The sequence below is a fragment of the Rana temporaria genome, chromosome 2 (genome assembly GCF_905171775.1).
Source record: "Rana temporaria chromosome 2, aRanTem1.1, whole genome shotgun sequence".
Taxonomy (NCBI): domain Eukaryota; kingdom Metazoa; phylum Chordata; class Amphibia; order Anura; family Ranidae; genus Rana; species Rana temporaria.
The window spans coordinates 454,477,382-454,494,107 of NC_053490.1; the positions used below are offsets into that span (position 1 = coordinate 454,477,382).

Here is a 16,726-nt window from a genome sequence, read left to right on the forward strand (position 1 = left end):
CAGTATAGACAAAAGCAGAGGTAGGAGTTGCTACTGTGATATATCATTGCTGGAATATCAAAAGTATATACCTGCATATGTATGGTATTTTGGTGCATTAGATTACACTTATAACAAATCACTTTTGGGAGGAAAGGCTCTTTCACGCGAATATATGGCATTTGTACTTATATTTTCTTCCATTATTATAGTACTGAAATGAAAGGTAAATATTCCAATAAGAAAATTTGTGCTTAAGTGATGGAAAACCTTTCTAACTAGACACTAAATAAAACATCTCAGGCGTTTTTAAGTCTCATTTTAAAGTCTTGTTTTTTATTTAAAGTTAAAAATAACAAACATGTACAGTGGTTTTGCACAGAGCAGCCCTGATCCTCCTTTTCTCGTGTCCCTCTTCAGTGCTCCTGGCCCCTCCGTCCTATTGAGTGCCCCCACAGCAAGCAGCATTCTATGGGAGCACCCAAGCTGGGACACAGGCCCCTGTACCCATTCAGACATAGAGTTGTGGCCCTGCCCCGCCCCTTTCTCTTCTTATTAGCTGACTGACTTTGATTGACAGCAGCTGGAGCCCATGGCGCTGTGCTGCTGTCTCAGCCAATGAGGAGGAGAGTCCCAAGCAGCCGAGACACTCCTACAACATCGCTGGATCTACTATAGATGGAGCTCAGGTAAGTATTAGGAGGGCTAAGAGGGCTACTGCACACACAGAAGTTTTATTTATCCTAATGGAGGCAAAGAGATTAAAAAGATTAAAAACCTTAAACCCTAAAAAGATTAAAAACCTTCTGCCTTTATAATCACCTAAACCCTTCCCTACTCTATCCAAAACAACAAAAATAAAGTTTGGGCTGTAGATATAGATTAATGTGCATAACAAGGGTTGCATATGGTGAAAAACAAGGATAAAACAAAACAAACAAACAAATATATATATATATATAAAAAAAATAAAGCTAAAATAAAATAATTTAACAAATAATAATTTCCATTGAAGGGAATGTTTCAAATGGGCTCAAAGACACTAAGGGGGTTATTTACGAAAGGCAAATCCACTGTGCACTACAAGTGCACATGTAGTGCAAAGTGGATTTGCCTTTCGTAATTAACCCCTTAGGGCTCATTCAAACTATTGTGTTGCGGTAGCGTGTGTGTGTGTGTGTGTGTGTGTGTTAACACAACTGAATGGAACCCCAACATACCTAGCCAATAGAAGTGCCTTGCCTCACAACATGCATTGTGGTGCACTACCTGAATCAATACAGACACATTTTTTTGGTGCTTTCTCGTGCGTTAGGCAACCCATTCAAATGAATGGATATTCTTGATGCAACACAAGTAAAGGGGTGAAAATGTGTCAACCCACCACAACAGTGTGAATAGACCCTATAACCTTACAATATTACCACTTTTCAACTTTTTTTTAGAACTATACTAACTATCCTGTAACTACTGCTTTTATTTTGGAAACCTGCTTCACTAGCAGGTTCTGTTCTCATGATCCCGTTTGTCTATACATGTTTTTTTTTTTTTAAAGCAAGTTTAGTTATTACTTTTTTTATTTATTTACAAAATGGATACTCCAGTCAGAACATCTTATAAACATTAAAAACAGGCCTGTGGCCAATTTCCTGGACAATGCCCTGTTCATTCTAACAGTGTTCCCTCATTATATATACCACAACCCCAGCTCTTCGCTCGTATCAGAGCTTTGCCTCCAGGTTTCTTCATGATAAATGACATTATATGTCCAAATCATTGAAACACAAGCTTTAGTGTATTTCTCACACTGCAGTTCTCCAGGGTGCCATTAAAAGTCGAAGCTTTACTCCAAACCTCCTTGTCACTCAGACACTTATCGCAGCCGCACAGAGGACAAAGCTGTCTCTAATTCCTGCTTCCAATTTACACTGCAGGGATTGTTTCAAAAATGCTTACCATTGGCAGGATTAAACTCTGAAATTGGTAAAAATCAGGGAGCGTTTTTACTAATTAATAAAGTCTATATTAAATTAAATGTTTGCGTTGTTTGAAGCAAGTCCTGTGAGCTACCTTCAGATCTGTGTGTGCGGCATTCTAGTGAATTTGCCCTATTAGTACTGAAACAAAATTCTTGCAATGCAATCTGTGGAAAGCTTTAGTGGTTCTGCCTTCACCTCTTTAAAAGAGATCATGGGCAGTGTTGTTAAGAAAGTAAAAAGATGATTTATGAGAGAAATGAGATTTGTATACACCTAGGCACTCCCACTGTGAAGTATTACAGTTTTCAATGATCTCTTATTATACAGTATTTCTCAGAAAATGAATTTAGTCTGATAAAATGGACTAGCTTGAATAAAATACTAATAACAAGATTTGAGCCCCCTGTGAACTCATTAATAGTTGTAAGTTCACTAGCTGCAAAATTTTATATCAATTTCTAGGTTATTGTATATTTATTTTTACAGTGTATTTTTAGTAGGTAATTTAAATTCCTGTCTGGTTGCCTGGGCAGAAAATCAGCTGAATCTCTCTAACAGAGACAGAAATAAAAGTACTTTTTAGTAGCGTAGGGAACGGTTAAGACCACTGTATTTCTGTCAATGTCCTAACTAAAAGAGATCAACGCTCTGGTCTTCTTGTGTCACCAGCACAGAAAGTAAGAACTCTCCAAAAACAAGCATGCAGATAGAAAAAAAAAGAAAAGAAAAAAAAACAGAACATGTTCTGAAAACTGAAACAAAAAAGTTTTAGCTGGAGTCCTAATTTATGACTTCCTTACAGTAATTTAAAGTGTAAGTCCAAGCAAAACCTAATGCTGAACCTGCTCTGTGCCACATTCTAAGCCTATTTTATCTAAGGCCTCGTACACACGACTTGCTGTTTTTTTTTTTTGCAGAGGAAACCGGTGGTGTGTACACTTTTCGACGTGGAAACTGTCGAGGATCTCGTCGAGCCAAAAAGAGATCATGTCTTCTTTTTCCTCTACGGGAATGGGGAAATTTGGCTCGCCGAGATCCTCGACAGCCTAACAAGGAAATCGACGAGCAAAACGATGTGTTTCGCCCGTCGAGTTTCTCGGTCGTGTGTACGAGGCTTAACCCTGTAAAGCAAAACACGCTGTACTTACCTATTCTGCACCCAATCCGGGCTGGTCTCCATTGGTGGATGCTCTGTGCAGGAGAGGACCGATAATGGCTGTGAAATGAACAGGAAGTGACGTCACCCTCATGCCTCGTACACACGATCAGTTTTCCTGACAGGAAAAGTGCGATGTGAGGTTTTTGTCAGGAAAACCGACCGTGTGTATGCTCCATCACACTTTTTGTGTCAGTTTTCCTGCCAAGAAAAGATTGAGAGCATGATCTAAATTTTTGTGACAGGAAATTGCGCTCATCTGAATGCAATTATGACGCGCAAAAAAAGTGCATTCTCAGAATCAAGCAGAAGAGCCAAACTACCTATTGAACTTCATTGATCTCGGCTCGTCGTACGTGTTATACGTCACCGCGTTATTCCACTTGACGTTCGGAATTGCAGCCAAGATTTGAGTGACCGGGTGTATGCAAGGCAAAATTGAGCTGTTTTCCTGCTGAAAAAAAAAACACGGTTTTCCTGTCGGAAAAACAAATTGTGTGTACATAGTAATAGACTTACTATGGGCCTTCCGTTGTCGGAATGTGGCACAGAGCAGGTTTAGCGTTAGTTAGGTTCTGCCTGGACTTCTCCTTTAAAGCCCAATTAAAATCTTACAATGTTTTATCTCTAGTGTTCTGTTCCCCAGGATATTATGATGTTTTGCTGATACTTGTGTGAATTGTTTTGCTACATTTCTCTGAAATACTGCTTACCAGTGCTGAGCTCTATGCTGGCAGAGCTGAGTAATTGCCACCCCCATTATCACAACAGTCCTCACACAGACTCGTATTGCACAGAAGAGGATAGGGCATATCAGACCAGGTTAAATAGCTTATTAATGTGAACACTGGATCTAACTCTGATGCATTTTGGACTAAACAGTCAAATGTAGGCACCCTGCACAACTGTGTAATAGGAAGTAGAGGTAAGACTATGCAAATTACTGGTACAATTTCTCTGATTACAAATAAAACAGGACAATTACCATTCAACAAGAAAAACAGATGCAGGGTAGACTTCATGAAGAGTCCATAGTACTAGCAATGAGAGTATGGAAAGGTGAAATTTCAACATGCATGGTCACTGATAAACACTGATATAATTATGTACAGAATGTGTACAGAATGTAAAGACACAATATATTTCAGCAAAAAATGTAGCCTTATCATAAAAATTCTATAGTACTTTTCTTCTTCTTACATTTCACTCGTTTTCTATAGCACATGCAGATTCTGTTTAGTTAGTGTAGATTTTACAGTATGTAACTACAATTTAGCTAAATAAAAACAGATATTATTTAGATCTGTAATCTGCTATATAAAAATATACCGTAATATTAGAGCAAGCAGTATGATAGGCACATGGGGTATTTTAGTATGAGGAAAGCTTCAAAAAGAAAATGTGGTATAATTTCTACAATTATCTATAATCTGGATTTTCAGATCACCCAACTGTCAGCAAAATTGGGCCTGAGAAAATGGTTAATGTAAGTGTTCTGATAGTGGGAAATAATTTTTGTTGGATATAGAAAGTGGTGGATTAAAAAGAAAGTGAAATCTACAGAGAAGGGGGGGAGAGAGAAAGCGAGAGCGTGAGAGGGAAAGCGCGAGAGAGAAAGAGAGGGAGAGAAAAAGGAAAAGAGAGGCAAACAAACTAAAGTTAGAAATGTAGTAAACTTTGTTTTTCTAGGAATATAGAAGTGTGTTATTGGACAGCACATTCAGCCTTATGGCCTGTACACACGATCCAAATATCGTACGAAAACTGTCGTCCGAGGAAGAATCGTACGATAATCGGATCGTTAGTACAGAGCTTTCGAGAGCCAATCACGACAATTCATCTGATATTATTTGATGGGACAAGCACTAAAATTTTCCTCGTACGGTACCAGATCGTACGATTTTCGTTTAGTCAGTATAGTTGTCGTCCAAAAATACAATGCAAATACATTACAACACATGACATCACTTTCGATTTTTTTTCTGTCGTACGAGAATTTTTGTGACTTTAGTAACCCATTCAGTTTTTACTTGCGACTACTAAGCAAAAAAAGTCGGACGATCTGTCGTCTGATTTTCGGATCATGTGTACGGGCCATTGCTCAGTACTTGGATATGAAAGCTAGAGAGTGCCAAAACAAGCAATACAGTCCAGATAAATGTATTATTCAAAGTAAATAAATGTCCTTGATTAATTTATAATGCAATGTATATTGTATTACGTTACAGCCCTGATGAAGGGGGTCCTTTGAAATCTCTAAAGCACTTTGACTCTTTTAATGGGAACTGTGATCATTACATTTATTTGGACTTTATCTTGTTTGTTACTTTCTTTCTTTTTTTTCATGCGTATGTGATTAATTTATTACAGATATTTATATAATGCCTACAATTTACATAGTGCTTCACCTACTGTACAATCACATCCGTATCTGCCATCAATAAACGTATCCTTAGATTGTAAGCTCCTTGAGGGCAGGGACTGTTATAAATGTACAAATATATATGTAAAGCGTTGCGTAAATTGACAGCGTTATATAAGTAAGTACCTGTAATAAATAAATAAATAACTAATCTAAGGTCCCTACTATCTCACACACATAAAAATAGGGCCATTGACTGACCAGTGTGAAAACAATCTGGAGTACCCAGAGATGATCTACACAAGCGGGGAGCACATGTAAACTCCATGCAGGTAGCGTCCTGACCAAGATTCAAGCGGAGGACCCCAGTGCTGCAAGGCAGAAGTGCTTTTTCAACATTTTCCACAGAGAAGATAAACTATTCTTCGGATTCAAGACTCTAAAATTCATTTACCATAAAGACTATTCAGTAAAGCAGTGCAAAGAGCAGAAACTCTGCAAAGCGCAGTATCCAACAGCAACCAACTAAACATAATCTTTCAACTGAATTGACTGGAGTTAATTCAAATCTGATGCAAAACACTTTACACATCATTGTAGCAATGTGCACTGCCTCAGAGAAAAACAAATCAATAAAAACATAATTTCTAATGGAAAATATGTTTAGATCTCTGCATATAATCTAATGACAATTTTCTATTCAATTTTTTTAAAGCGTTGAAGGCTACTTAAATACAACTTAGCTTAACTCCTAGACTAGACACACAGATAACTATAACATGCATTGTACAACCATCACTTGGTAATGAAAGGTAGAGTCACCTCGTACACTTACCTCCAGTTCTCTGGACATGGATGATCGGCAAAGCTGTGATGATAATGCTTTTATTTTAAAATGATAATTAAGGCAAGAGACTAATATTTCAAAACTAGATAGCACCCCTTTCTCAAGGGGCCTAAAACTTCCATGTTGAGGAAAAGAGGATGAGTTTAAAAAAAAAAAATTGCACATGTATTTAAAGGGGTTGTAAACCCTTTTTTTTTGTTTTGTTTTTAAATAAAAAACACATCATACGTACCTCCACTGTGCAGTTCGTTTTGCACAGAGTGGCCCCGATCATTGTCTTCTGCGGTCCCCCAATGGCGCTCGCTGCCCCTTTCCCGCATTGGCAAAACCCCCTAGGAGAAGCGCTCTTCCTGGGGGTTACCGCGTGGGCGCGCTCCCGAGTCCAGCATTTGCATTCCCTAGACACAGAATGCCAGACTCAGCTCCGCCCCCGCGTCATTGGATTTGATTAACAGCAGCGGAAGCCAATGGCTGCGCTGCAATCAATCTATCCAATCAAGAGCTGAGAACCTAGGCCAGGGAGGTAGAGCACGTCTCCAGCAGGGGAACGAACGGTCTCAGATGAGAAAAATGGGGGGGGCTGGGGGGCTGCTGATCGACAGTGTTTTTTTCACCTTAAACCTTTGCGCTTTTTCACCTTAATGCATCCATCACTGACCCCCCCGAGCCCCTGTTTTACTTACCTGAGCCCCGAATCTCCGTGGGCACGACCCCGCAGCTCTTGCCGGCTCTTCATTGGATGATTAATAGCAGAGCAGCCATTGGCTCCCGCTGCTGTCAATCAAATCAACGATGCGGCGCGTCGGGGGGGCGGGCCGAGTGATACACTCGCCGGCCATTGGCCGCCGAGTGTATCACACGGGAGCGTGCCTGCAAGCTAACCCCCTTGGGAGAATGCTTTCCAGAGGGGGGTAAGCTCTTGCAGGGAGGAGCTGAGAGCACGCCGATAGGGCCACTCTGTGCAAAACGAGGGAAGTATGGTATGTTTGTTATTTAAAAAAAAAATGGTACTAAGGGGCCCAAAGTGTGTCAAGAAAATATCCCTCATACCATTATACCACCACCACCTGCCTGAACGGTTGATACACGGCAGGATGGATCAATTCTTCATTGTTGTTTACACCAAATTCTGACCCTACCATGTGAATGTCACAGCTGAAATCGAGACTCATCAGACCACGTTTTGCCAATTTCCTATTGTTCAGTTTTGGTGAGCCTGTGCAAATTGTAGCCTCAGTTTCCTGTTCTTAGCTGACAGGAGTGGCACCCAGTGTGGCATTTTCGTCCACACAACTGCCGCTCATTGGATATTTTCCTTTTTTGGACCATTCTTCGTAAACCCTAGAGATGGTTTTGTGTGAAAATCCCAGTAGATCAGCTGTTTTCTAAATAGACCAGCCCGCCTGTCACCAACAACCATGCAACGTTCAAAGTCATCTAAATCCCCTTTCCTCCTGATTCTGATGCTCGGTTTGAACCTCAGCAAGCAGGGGTGTTGCTAGGTCTACAAAAGATCCAAGGCTAGAGCCCACAGCAGCAAAGTAAAGAAATTCATACGGTTGGGCGGATATACACATGTATATGTATATGTATATGTCCTCTGTCCCCTGCAACCCACCGTAGTGTCCTCCGTCCCCTGCACCGCCCCACACAAACACACACTGTAGGTAGAACTCTCCTAACTTACAAAGGTGTACAGCAAGCAGAGCATCTGAGATCGGAATCACAGGGCTGGATGGGGGCGGGAACAACTGAAGTTAACTTTTCACATTAACAGGCTGGTGATTGGTTGGTAGGATTGCCCGGCAACCAATCACCTGCTGTTTAATTTAAAAAGTTAACTCCTGCGGTTCCCACCCCCATCCAGCCCTGTGGTACTGGACGCTCGCCGCTGTCCAATGAAGAGGACAGCGACAAAAATTTCTGCAGGCCGGGTGACCGCATTCAGCGGTTGCGGGTTGGGTGCCGACCCCTGCCCTAGAGATTTGGGGCCATGGGCCCCAGATTCAGGGCTATAGCCTCGACAGCCACCCTCTAGAGACACCTCTGTCAGCTTCAACACGTCTAGATGCCTAAATGCATTGAATTGCTGCCATGTGATTGGCTGGTTAGCAATTTGTGCTACCAACCAATTGAACAGGTGTACCTAATAAAGTGGTGAGTTTATATATCCTGTATGTAACATAATAATAATATTAATTGTTAATATATATAATATGGTCAGTCTAAACATGCCTAGTGCTTAGCACAGATCTTCTTGAAAGAATAAGCCCAAAGAGGTGTTTTTCTTTATTCTTCCACCACATATTCCAGACACCATAAGAAAGTACAACACTAAGCTCATAAGTAAAAACTGAGCTAGCTGAAGATTAATATTCACGGCTGGGTCGCTGAATGAAATCACTTGTATCATTGGAACATTAATAAGTCAAAGTAACTGTGTCAGGTTGTCTGTTAGCCTTGGCTTCAGTTTTTTTTTTTTTTATCCCAGTGCCCTCATACTCAAGAATTCTCCTGATGTCAGAAAGATAATGTATTCCTGCAGCCATTTAAACTAGACGCACCAAGATAAATTACATGTCTATAGTTATTTCCCAGGTGATGGCTGAACAGAAGTGACAAGTGCAATCTCTCTCTCCCTCTCCGGCGTGCACCCTCTCACACATGCATATTGGCCTGCACTGATTTGACACACACATAGGTGTAGCAGAGCTGTGTCAGCTGTACTCCCTAGGGGGGAAAGCTGTATCTCTAGAAGCCTCCTTGTCCTCACTTCACAGTCAGGAAACCACCTGATCCTCATCTTCAAAGACATGTCAAGTCATTTTATGTATTGCACGCTCAACTCTATTCATCTTCACTCTGTAAATTCTGAGGAGAATCTGTTTGGATGAAAGCTTTGGTTCAGTATATTGACTAAAGCAGTTCTGCCTTCTTATATAACGTAAACAGATCATTTTAACATTTTTAAGTGGGTCTCTGACTAAAAGAGCATCCCTAAGTGCAGTCTGTAGCTAAAAACTTATTTATGTGAAAAGGGTTTTATTTATTTTTCACAGTATCCCTGACTGCTAGGTACACGTGTAGACACTGGCGTATCTAGGGTATGGCAGCCATGGCAAGTGCCATGGGCGCCATGGGAGGGGGGGCGGCAAAAAGCTACCCCCTGCACGAAAGAAAAACCCCACCCGTCCTCCTGCGGCCGTCTCCGGCACTAATGTAGCTCCTGGCATCGCGACCGGCCTACTGAAGAGCGGCGCCCGGCCTGCTGAAGAGTGGTGCCCGGCACAGCAATTGCTAATATTGCTACTTGGCCTAGGGTGGGGAGTGACAGGTGCCCCCATGATGGCCGATGACAGGCCATTGATGGCACAGTGGTTGCTTTTGATGGGCACAGTGGCTGAAATTTTTTTTTTTTTCAGTTTGCACTAAAATCTGACCGTTAGTACGCGCCTTTTGATATTTGTTGTCCAACTTTCGGCCAACAAATATTAGATGACAAGCTAGTAAATTTTTTGCGGACAACCATCTGTTGTCTGATTTTTGTATCGTCAGTACACAAGTCTGTCAACACAAAAGTCAAAAGTACAAACACGCATGCTCGGAATCAATGCTCACCAAACACAAAATTAGCAGAAGGGGCACACAAGAGCTGAAATTCCTCATAGTATGTCACTATGTTTGTGGCACGACAATTGTGTAACATTAGTATGCAAGACAATATCCTGGCACACGCCCTTTTGACAAAAATCAGACGCTCAGTTGGCCAACAATTGTACTGTGTGTACGAGGCTTTATAAGGATGGCTTTAAATGAGAATAAAAAGCTACGTTTTTCCTGCTGTTATCTCTAGTGTGCTGTACTGTCAATATGCATGTTGTAGTCCATAGTTTGTGAGGAGTTGTAGTCCTGAAGGTATGCCAGTCCTGGCAATTAAAGTGGTTGTTACCCTAAAAAAAAAAAGGATCATGCTCTTTTAAAGCATAAATAACAGCACAGTGTTTGTGCTGTGTAATTTGTACCTTTCTGTCATCTAAAATACCTGGTTAATCCTGCTTGGTGCTGCCCTCCCCTCTGTAAACTGACCACGTTTATCACAGCTGCTGAGCCCTGATGCCGTGGTCATATTACGTGCCTCCGTCCTTCGCAGCTCTCCTCTCTCACCCCCTCCCTTCCTGTCAGCTAGTCTCAGTGCCCACCACCTCCCTTTGTGCTGTCATAATAATAATATTTTGTTAATAGAATACCCTTTGTTCCTTTAGACCTATTTACATTGGGGCTGCCCGTGTGTTAGCGGTAAAGCGCCGCTCGTTTTGCAAACGGCAGGGGCATTTTGGGAGCGCTGTACACAGCACTCCCAAACCGCCCCAAAGATGCTGTTTGCAGGACGTCCCGCAAGCACCCCGCTCCAGTGTGAAAGGACTCAGGGTTTCACATTCGGGCAGCATGGGGGGCAGTTTTCAGGTGCTTTACAGGTGCTATTTCTATCGCTAAAACACCTGAAAATTGCCTCAGTGTGAAAGGGGTCTTAAAGCGGAGTTCCGGCCACAATTTCACTTTTTAAATATAAATACCCCTGTAATACACAAGCTTAATGTATTCTAGTAAAGTTAGTCTGTAAACTAAGGTCCGTTTTGTTAGGTTGTTACAGCATTTAGACACTTTATAAAATAGAAATTGACTGGGGCCATCTTAAGTGTGGGCATCATGAAGCCAGACTGTATGACTTCCTGGATTTCAGCCTTGCAGATCTTGCACATGCTCAGTGCTGCACAAGCAGTGTAATAGGTTTCAGATCAGGTTTCAGCACCTGTACTGTCCAAGTCACATGATTCTTTGAGACTGGGGAGTGTACAGACTCCTGGAAAGTTACACCCACTACATTCCCAGGAGTCTGTGCGGTGTAGGTTAGGAAGCTTAAGCACCTAGGTGCAGGAAGAGGGAAGATTAACTATTCTGCCTAGCAACAACACTTTGAAGGCATCTAAAAAAAAAAAATTTCTTAAAGGACTAATGACATTTTTTTAAAACTACTGATGTAATGTTATATTTATGGGTGGAACTCCACTTTAAGTTATGTGTCCCAGTGTACGTGCTTTATACAAAATATATAGCTGTATACCTTATTTCAGAGCACCGCTCGCTGCTCTCCTCCTATCCTCCTGGCTGGCATCAGCGGGGGATTCTCAGCCCTTCCCGCTGTAGTTGTCCGATTGGTTAAGATAGCGGTTGGCGGTCAAGCTACATATTTTTTTATAAAGCACATACACTGGGGTACATAACTTCATGGAACAAACAGGGATTCCATTAAGTAAACAAAGTGGCTTAACAACTACTTTAAGAGAATGGTTTGGGTGATATGTTGAGAGGGGGTCGCTGATGTGTATGGATGCAGAGTTGTGGATGGCTTTGTATGTTGTTTTAGGTATTTAAAATGTTTTCTGTTGGGCTAGCAGAAGCCAGTGAAAGGATTGACAGAGAGGGGTGGGTGAGCCTAGCAGCATTCATTGACAGAGGGATAGCCTGTGTAAAAGGTGGGATAATGAGGAGGGAGTTGCAATTGTCAGATGAGAGATAACCAGGGAGAGAATAAGAGGTTAAGGCATTAAGGCAGCAAGATCTGGAAAATGTTTGGATGAGAGGCCTGAAGAAGTGGTAAGAATTCAGGATTACACCTATCACTGTGACACAAGTGGAAGGAATGATAGTTGTGCTATTGACCAAGGGGGAAAAGTAGGGAAAGAGGACATGGGGAGGAAGGGGGAGGAAATATTATGAGCTCAGTTTTTGAGGGATTGAGCTTTAAGTGGAACTTTACCCATAACAATTTGATCTAAAATAATGTTCTTTAGCAAGGAACATACATTCCACATTAATATTTATGCTACCAAAATTAGTGCATGTTGTAAATAGCTTCCAGCATTGCTCCTGTTTTTTCTTGTCCTGTGTCACTTACTGATAGGTAGCATTGATGGCACTGATATTCAGCATTGATGGGGACTCATGGGCACTGATAGGTAGCACTGATGGGCACTGATAAGCGACCATTATGGGCACGGATATGCAGCATTGAAAAGCACTGATAGGCAACATTGATGAGCACTTATAAGTGTCACTGATGGGCACTGATAGGCGGCATTGATGAGCACTGATAGGATGCATTAATGAGCACTAATATATGGCACTGATAGGCACTGATAGGCTGCTCTAAATCAATGCCCTGTTTATCAGTGTAAACAATGTACTGACAGTCTTGCTGGCTCTCCTTTCCTCACACTGACACAGCGTAGGAGGAAAGGACTGCCGATAAGTCTGTTTACATGTGATCAGCTGATCACAGGTAAAGGTCCGCTGTGACTGGCCCATGTACTGTGATAAGCTGTGTCCAAAAGACACAGCAGTCACAGAGCATGCTCAATGCGTTCCCCAGGGGGCATGCAGGAGGCAGGGTTCTGGCAGGATGTCCATGCCCAGAACTGGAAGCCCGGGGGTTGGATGAAAGGGAGGGTCAGGGGACCCTTTGTGATTTCTTGCATTGGGGGCCCTGAAGATTCTAGTTACGCCTCTGCACTGGCTCTAAGGGGTTAAACAGCATAGACACTTATTTTTAATATTTTACATTTTTAGCTATACCTTCAAAAGGGGCCAGCCTGAAGTGATCTAGCAGAACTGAATTTTCTGACTAAAGTTCTACTTTAAGGAATGAAGTGGCACCCAACTCCTATATCAGTTTGTAAATTATTAATGCATTAAGGGGAGAAGTGAACAGCAGAGAGATAGATCTGGGTGTTGGAGATAATATTAGAATGGGTCTATTAGTATTTTCATTTTTTGTTAGCACATAAGTACTATAGCACAACTAATTGGCTCCTTGTTCTGTTACTCCCTCTCCCAGTCTAAACGGATGCTAGGGACATGCCTGTTTCAGAAAGGAAAGAAATATTATACTAAAAAAAACTTCTGTTTTCTTTTTGCTGTCATAATAAAAAAAAAAAAAAAATAGGGACTACAGTAAAATGCCTTTTTGCAAAAAAGGAAAAGAAAACAAACAAACAAACAAAATAAATGCGGCTACCACATCTAATGCCCTGTACACACGATCAGAGTTTCCGTCGGAATAAACTCTGAGGCCCCGTACACAAGTCCGAGGAACTCGACGTGCCAAACACATCGAGTTCCTCGTCGAGTTCAGTGTGGAAGCCGCCGAGGATCTCGGCGGGCCGACTTTCCTCATTGAACAACGTCGGCTTCCTCGCTGAAAAGTGTACACACGACCGAGTTTCTCGGCAGAATCCAGCTCCGACCGAGTTTCTGGCTGAATTCTGCCGAGAAACTCTGTCGTGTGTATGGGGCCTCACAGGTTTTTTTGATGGAATTCCGTTCAAGCTGTCTTGCATACACACGGACACACCAAATTCCGACCGTCAAAAACGTGGTGACGTACAACAGTACGACGAGCATAGAAACATGAAGCTCAATGCTTCTGAGCATGCGTTGACTTGTTTCAGAGCATGCATGTTTTTTTCTCCGTCGGAGTTCCATACAGACGAACGGAATTTCCGGTGGAATTTTTTTCCGTCAGAAAAAAAGAGAACATGTGCTCTTTCTAATTCCGTCGAAATTTACGACGGAAAAAGTCAGATGGGGCATACACACGGTCGTAAAAATCAGATGAAAGAATTCCGTCTGACTTTTTTCATCGAAAATTCCGATGGTATGTATGAGGCATAAGAGGTATAAACTTTAATATACTACATTTTCGTTTTTGGGTTTAGGTACACATTACTAAATTTAGCACTAATGTGTGATAACATTACAGTTATCATTTAACAACACGTGAAATAAAAATTATGTAGGTTGAATAAACATACCTCCAACACCATCCATCTAAACATAATACATTACATGTTCACGGTACTACAGTATGACGTTTATTTTTAGCTCTAGTTTCTAGCCTGGATATATTTGTACTGTAAAGAAAAGAAAACATGGTAATATTTTATTTTAAAGCCCACATCTCCAGCTTTTTTTCTGTTCATACCAATGTTTATTTTCTATAGAAGAAAATGCTCTTCATGCACTGCCACTCCAGTGCTCTATGTTGGCACAGGTGGGTAATGTACACACACCCCCTGAACACATTTCATTGCACAGACTTGCAGTGCTGAGGAAAACAAGATGTATGAGAGATTAGGTCTTTTAGGCAAAATTTGCTTAATGGGTGGCCCTGCTGGCACAGCTCTGTTCAACAAAGGTCAATATATGTTGAAGGAGCCTACTGCAAAAAATGTAATCAGATGCAGCTGCTTTTCAGGTATCCTGACAGTTGGTGACAGTGGCTGTCGGAACACAACAGCCAAGCAGGGGGATTTTCCCATCCTCTCTATTAAGAAACGCGTAGGTTGGAGTCGCCGACGTGACGTTGTTGTATGCTGGGACGCGGCAGTCATCTTGTTGGTATGGGGTGGTGGGGTAGTCTTGCTTCAAAATAGTCAAGCACTGGCCCTGTGTGCAGTGAGAACACTTACCTACTTGTACATGTTGATTCCTCCCTGGCTAGATGAGCAAGGAATCACGCTCTTGCTTTAAAAAATGCCGCAGAACATAATTTACCAGTGAGAGAATGATATTTTGTTCACCCAGCAATTGAGGGAGAGACCCATGGAAGCAGGTAACAGTTTCACTAACCTGCTGAGTCCTCCATAGTGATCTTGTCGATTGCATGTTCTCACCAGCGGCTTGACTGCAAGTATGACATCGGTAATAGTTTGCTTAAGTGTGGTATATGAACTGCAATTTTTTCAACTTTTTAAAAATGCTTTGTGATAGCTGCTGATCTCCTGATCTTGCCTGCAATAGCTGGATGACATTTGTCAACACAGCTTTGCCTAGGTGACAATGCAGGAACATAGTTTGAAAGCAGGGACAGAGCACTGTTACCCTATAAGAGAAAGTGTCTGAACAAGGACCATCATGGTAGCATCACTAAGCATTTTTTTAATAAAAGCTTCAGATTTAAGGTGCTGAAAACAATAATGAGATTTTATTGACTGGGCTTACACAATGTCCCTTGAGCTACCAGTACAAATACTTGAATTCAAGGTAAAGAGCATGTGTTGATATCCATTACCCTCCAAGGGGTTTTTAAGGACATTTCCCAAAGGCAGAAAGTTTTACAATTATTAGCAGTGACAAAAAAGGTCATTACTTGGGTGAGTGCTTTCATTTTATTGCATCTTTACTATAGCTTGACTTAATGGAAGAGGAGAGTAAACACTATCAATTGCAACAGATAAGTAAAGCACGGTTCACCAAAAATCCATTGCATTGTTCATTTAGTATGTGCTGAGTAGGCAGCTCTAGAATGTACAGAGAATGATTTCAGAGTATGTTTACTGTGTGTCTGGGATAGAAGACTTTATGCTATATATCATAGGTCAATGCAAACTTTCTAGCCTAGCCTGGTCTTGTGGGAAACCCTAACAGTAAAACTATTTTTGTAGCGTGGGTTCAAAGTAGTAAGACAAGTAATTTGTGCCCCTAACCCATGGACATTTAGCGCTCCTTAAGTCTCTTCCACTCGTACAGTATTAAAACCCCTTATAGTACATTTTAGGATGTACCACTCTTTCTCTTTTTTTCCTCCTTTCTTTTTGTTTTATCTCTATATCCTAATGTCTTGTTTTGTTCCCCCCATCCCTCTCTCTAGCCTTCTTTCTTGCTATTTCTCTTATTCTTTCTCTCCCTTTTTCTTTGTTTTCCTCTCATTTCCATGTATTCTCTATTTTTATTCCTTCTCTTACTCCTTGGTGGGGAGAATGGGATGAGTGGCAGTGCTGGTGGGAGATGGGATCAGTGGCAGTGCTGGGGGGGTTATGATCAGCCAACTTGGGTGCTCTTGGTCAAGGTCATCTGCTGATCTGAGAACTGTAGTGGGGACTTTTAATGGCAACTATAATAACAGGTAGTGTTACTCACTATGTCTCCTACTTTGTGGTGTCTCGTAGCAGTGACACCTATGCCGAAATCAGTAGATGCCCCTCTCACTTCACATTCCTCACTGGTCAGCTGACCTCTAGTCTCTGCCCCCCAGTCATGCCATGAACTGAACGGGCGGCTGCGAAGAGGCTGAGTGGTCAGCCGCTGGCTCCAGGAACAGTTCAGCTTGGCAGCCACAGGCTCCAGGGACAGCCGCAAAAAGGCTGGGAGAGTGGTGCGGGCTTCAGGAACAGCCCAGGATTCGGTGACCCTTGGCAAATCCTCATTTGACCCACTGAGGGGGTCGTGACCAGGGGCGGACTAACAACTCATGGGGCCCCCGGGCAATAGAAGATTATGGGGCCCCTGGGCTCACAGATGGCCACCACGCCAGGAGGCAGTGCAGAGGCGGGGCAGCTAAAATC

The 16,726-nt window shown here is 42.1% G+C and overlaps 1 protein-coding gene across 1 annotated transcript in view; it reads right to left on the bottom strand.

The window, feature by feature from the left end:
• Nucleotides 1–16,726, bottom strand: part of SEZ6 (seizure related 6 homolog) — an 878,191-nt gene that overhangs the window by 702,789 nt on the left and 158,676 nt on the right. The window lies entirely within an intron of this gene.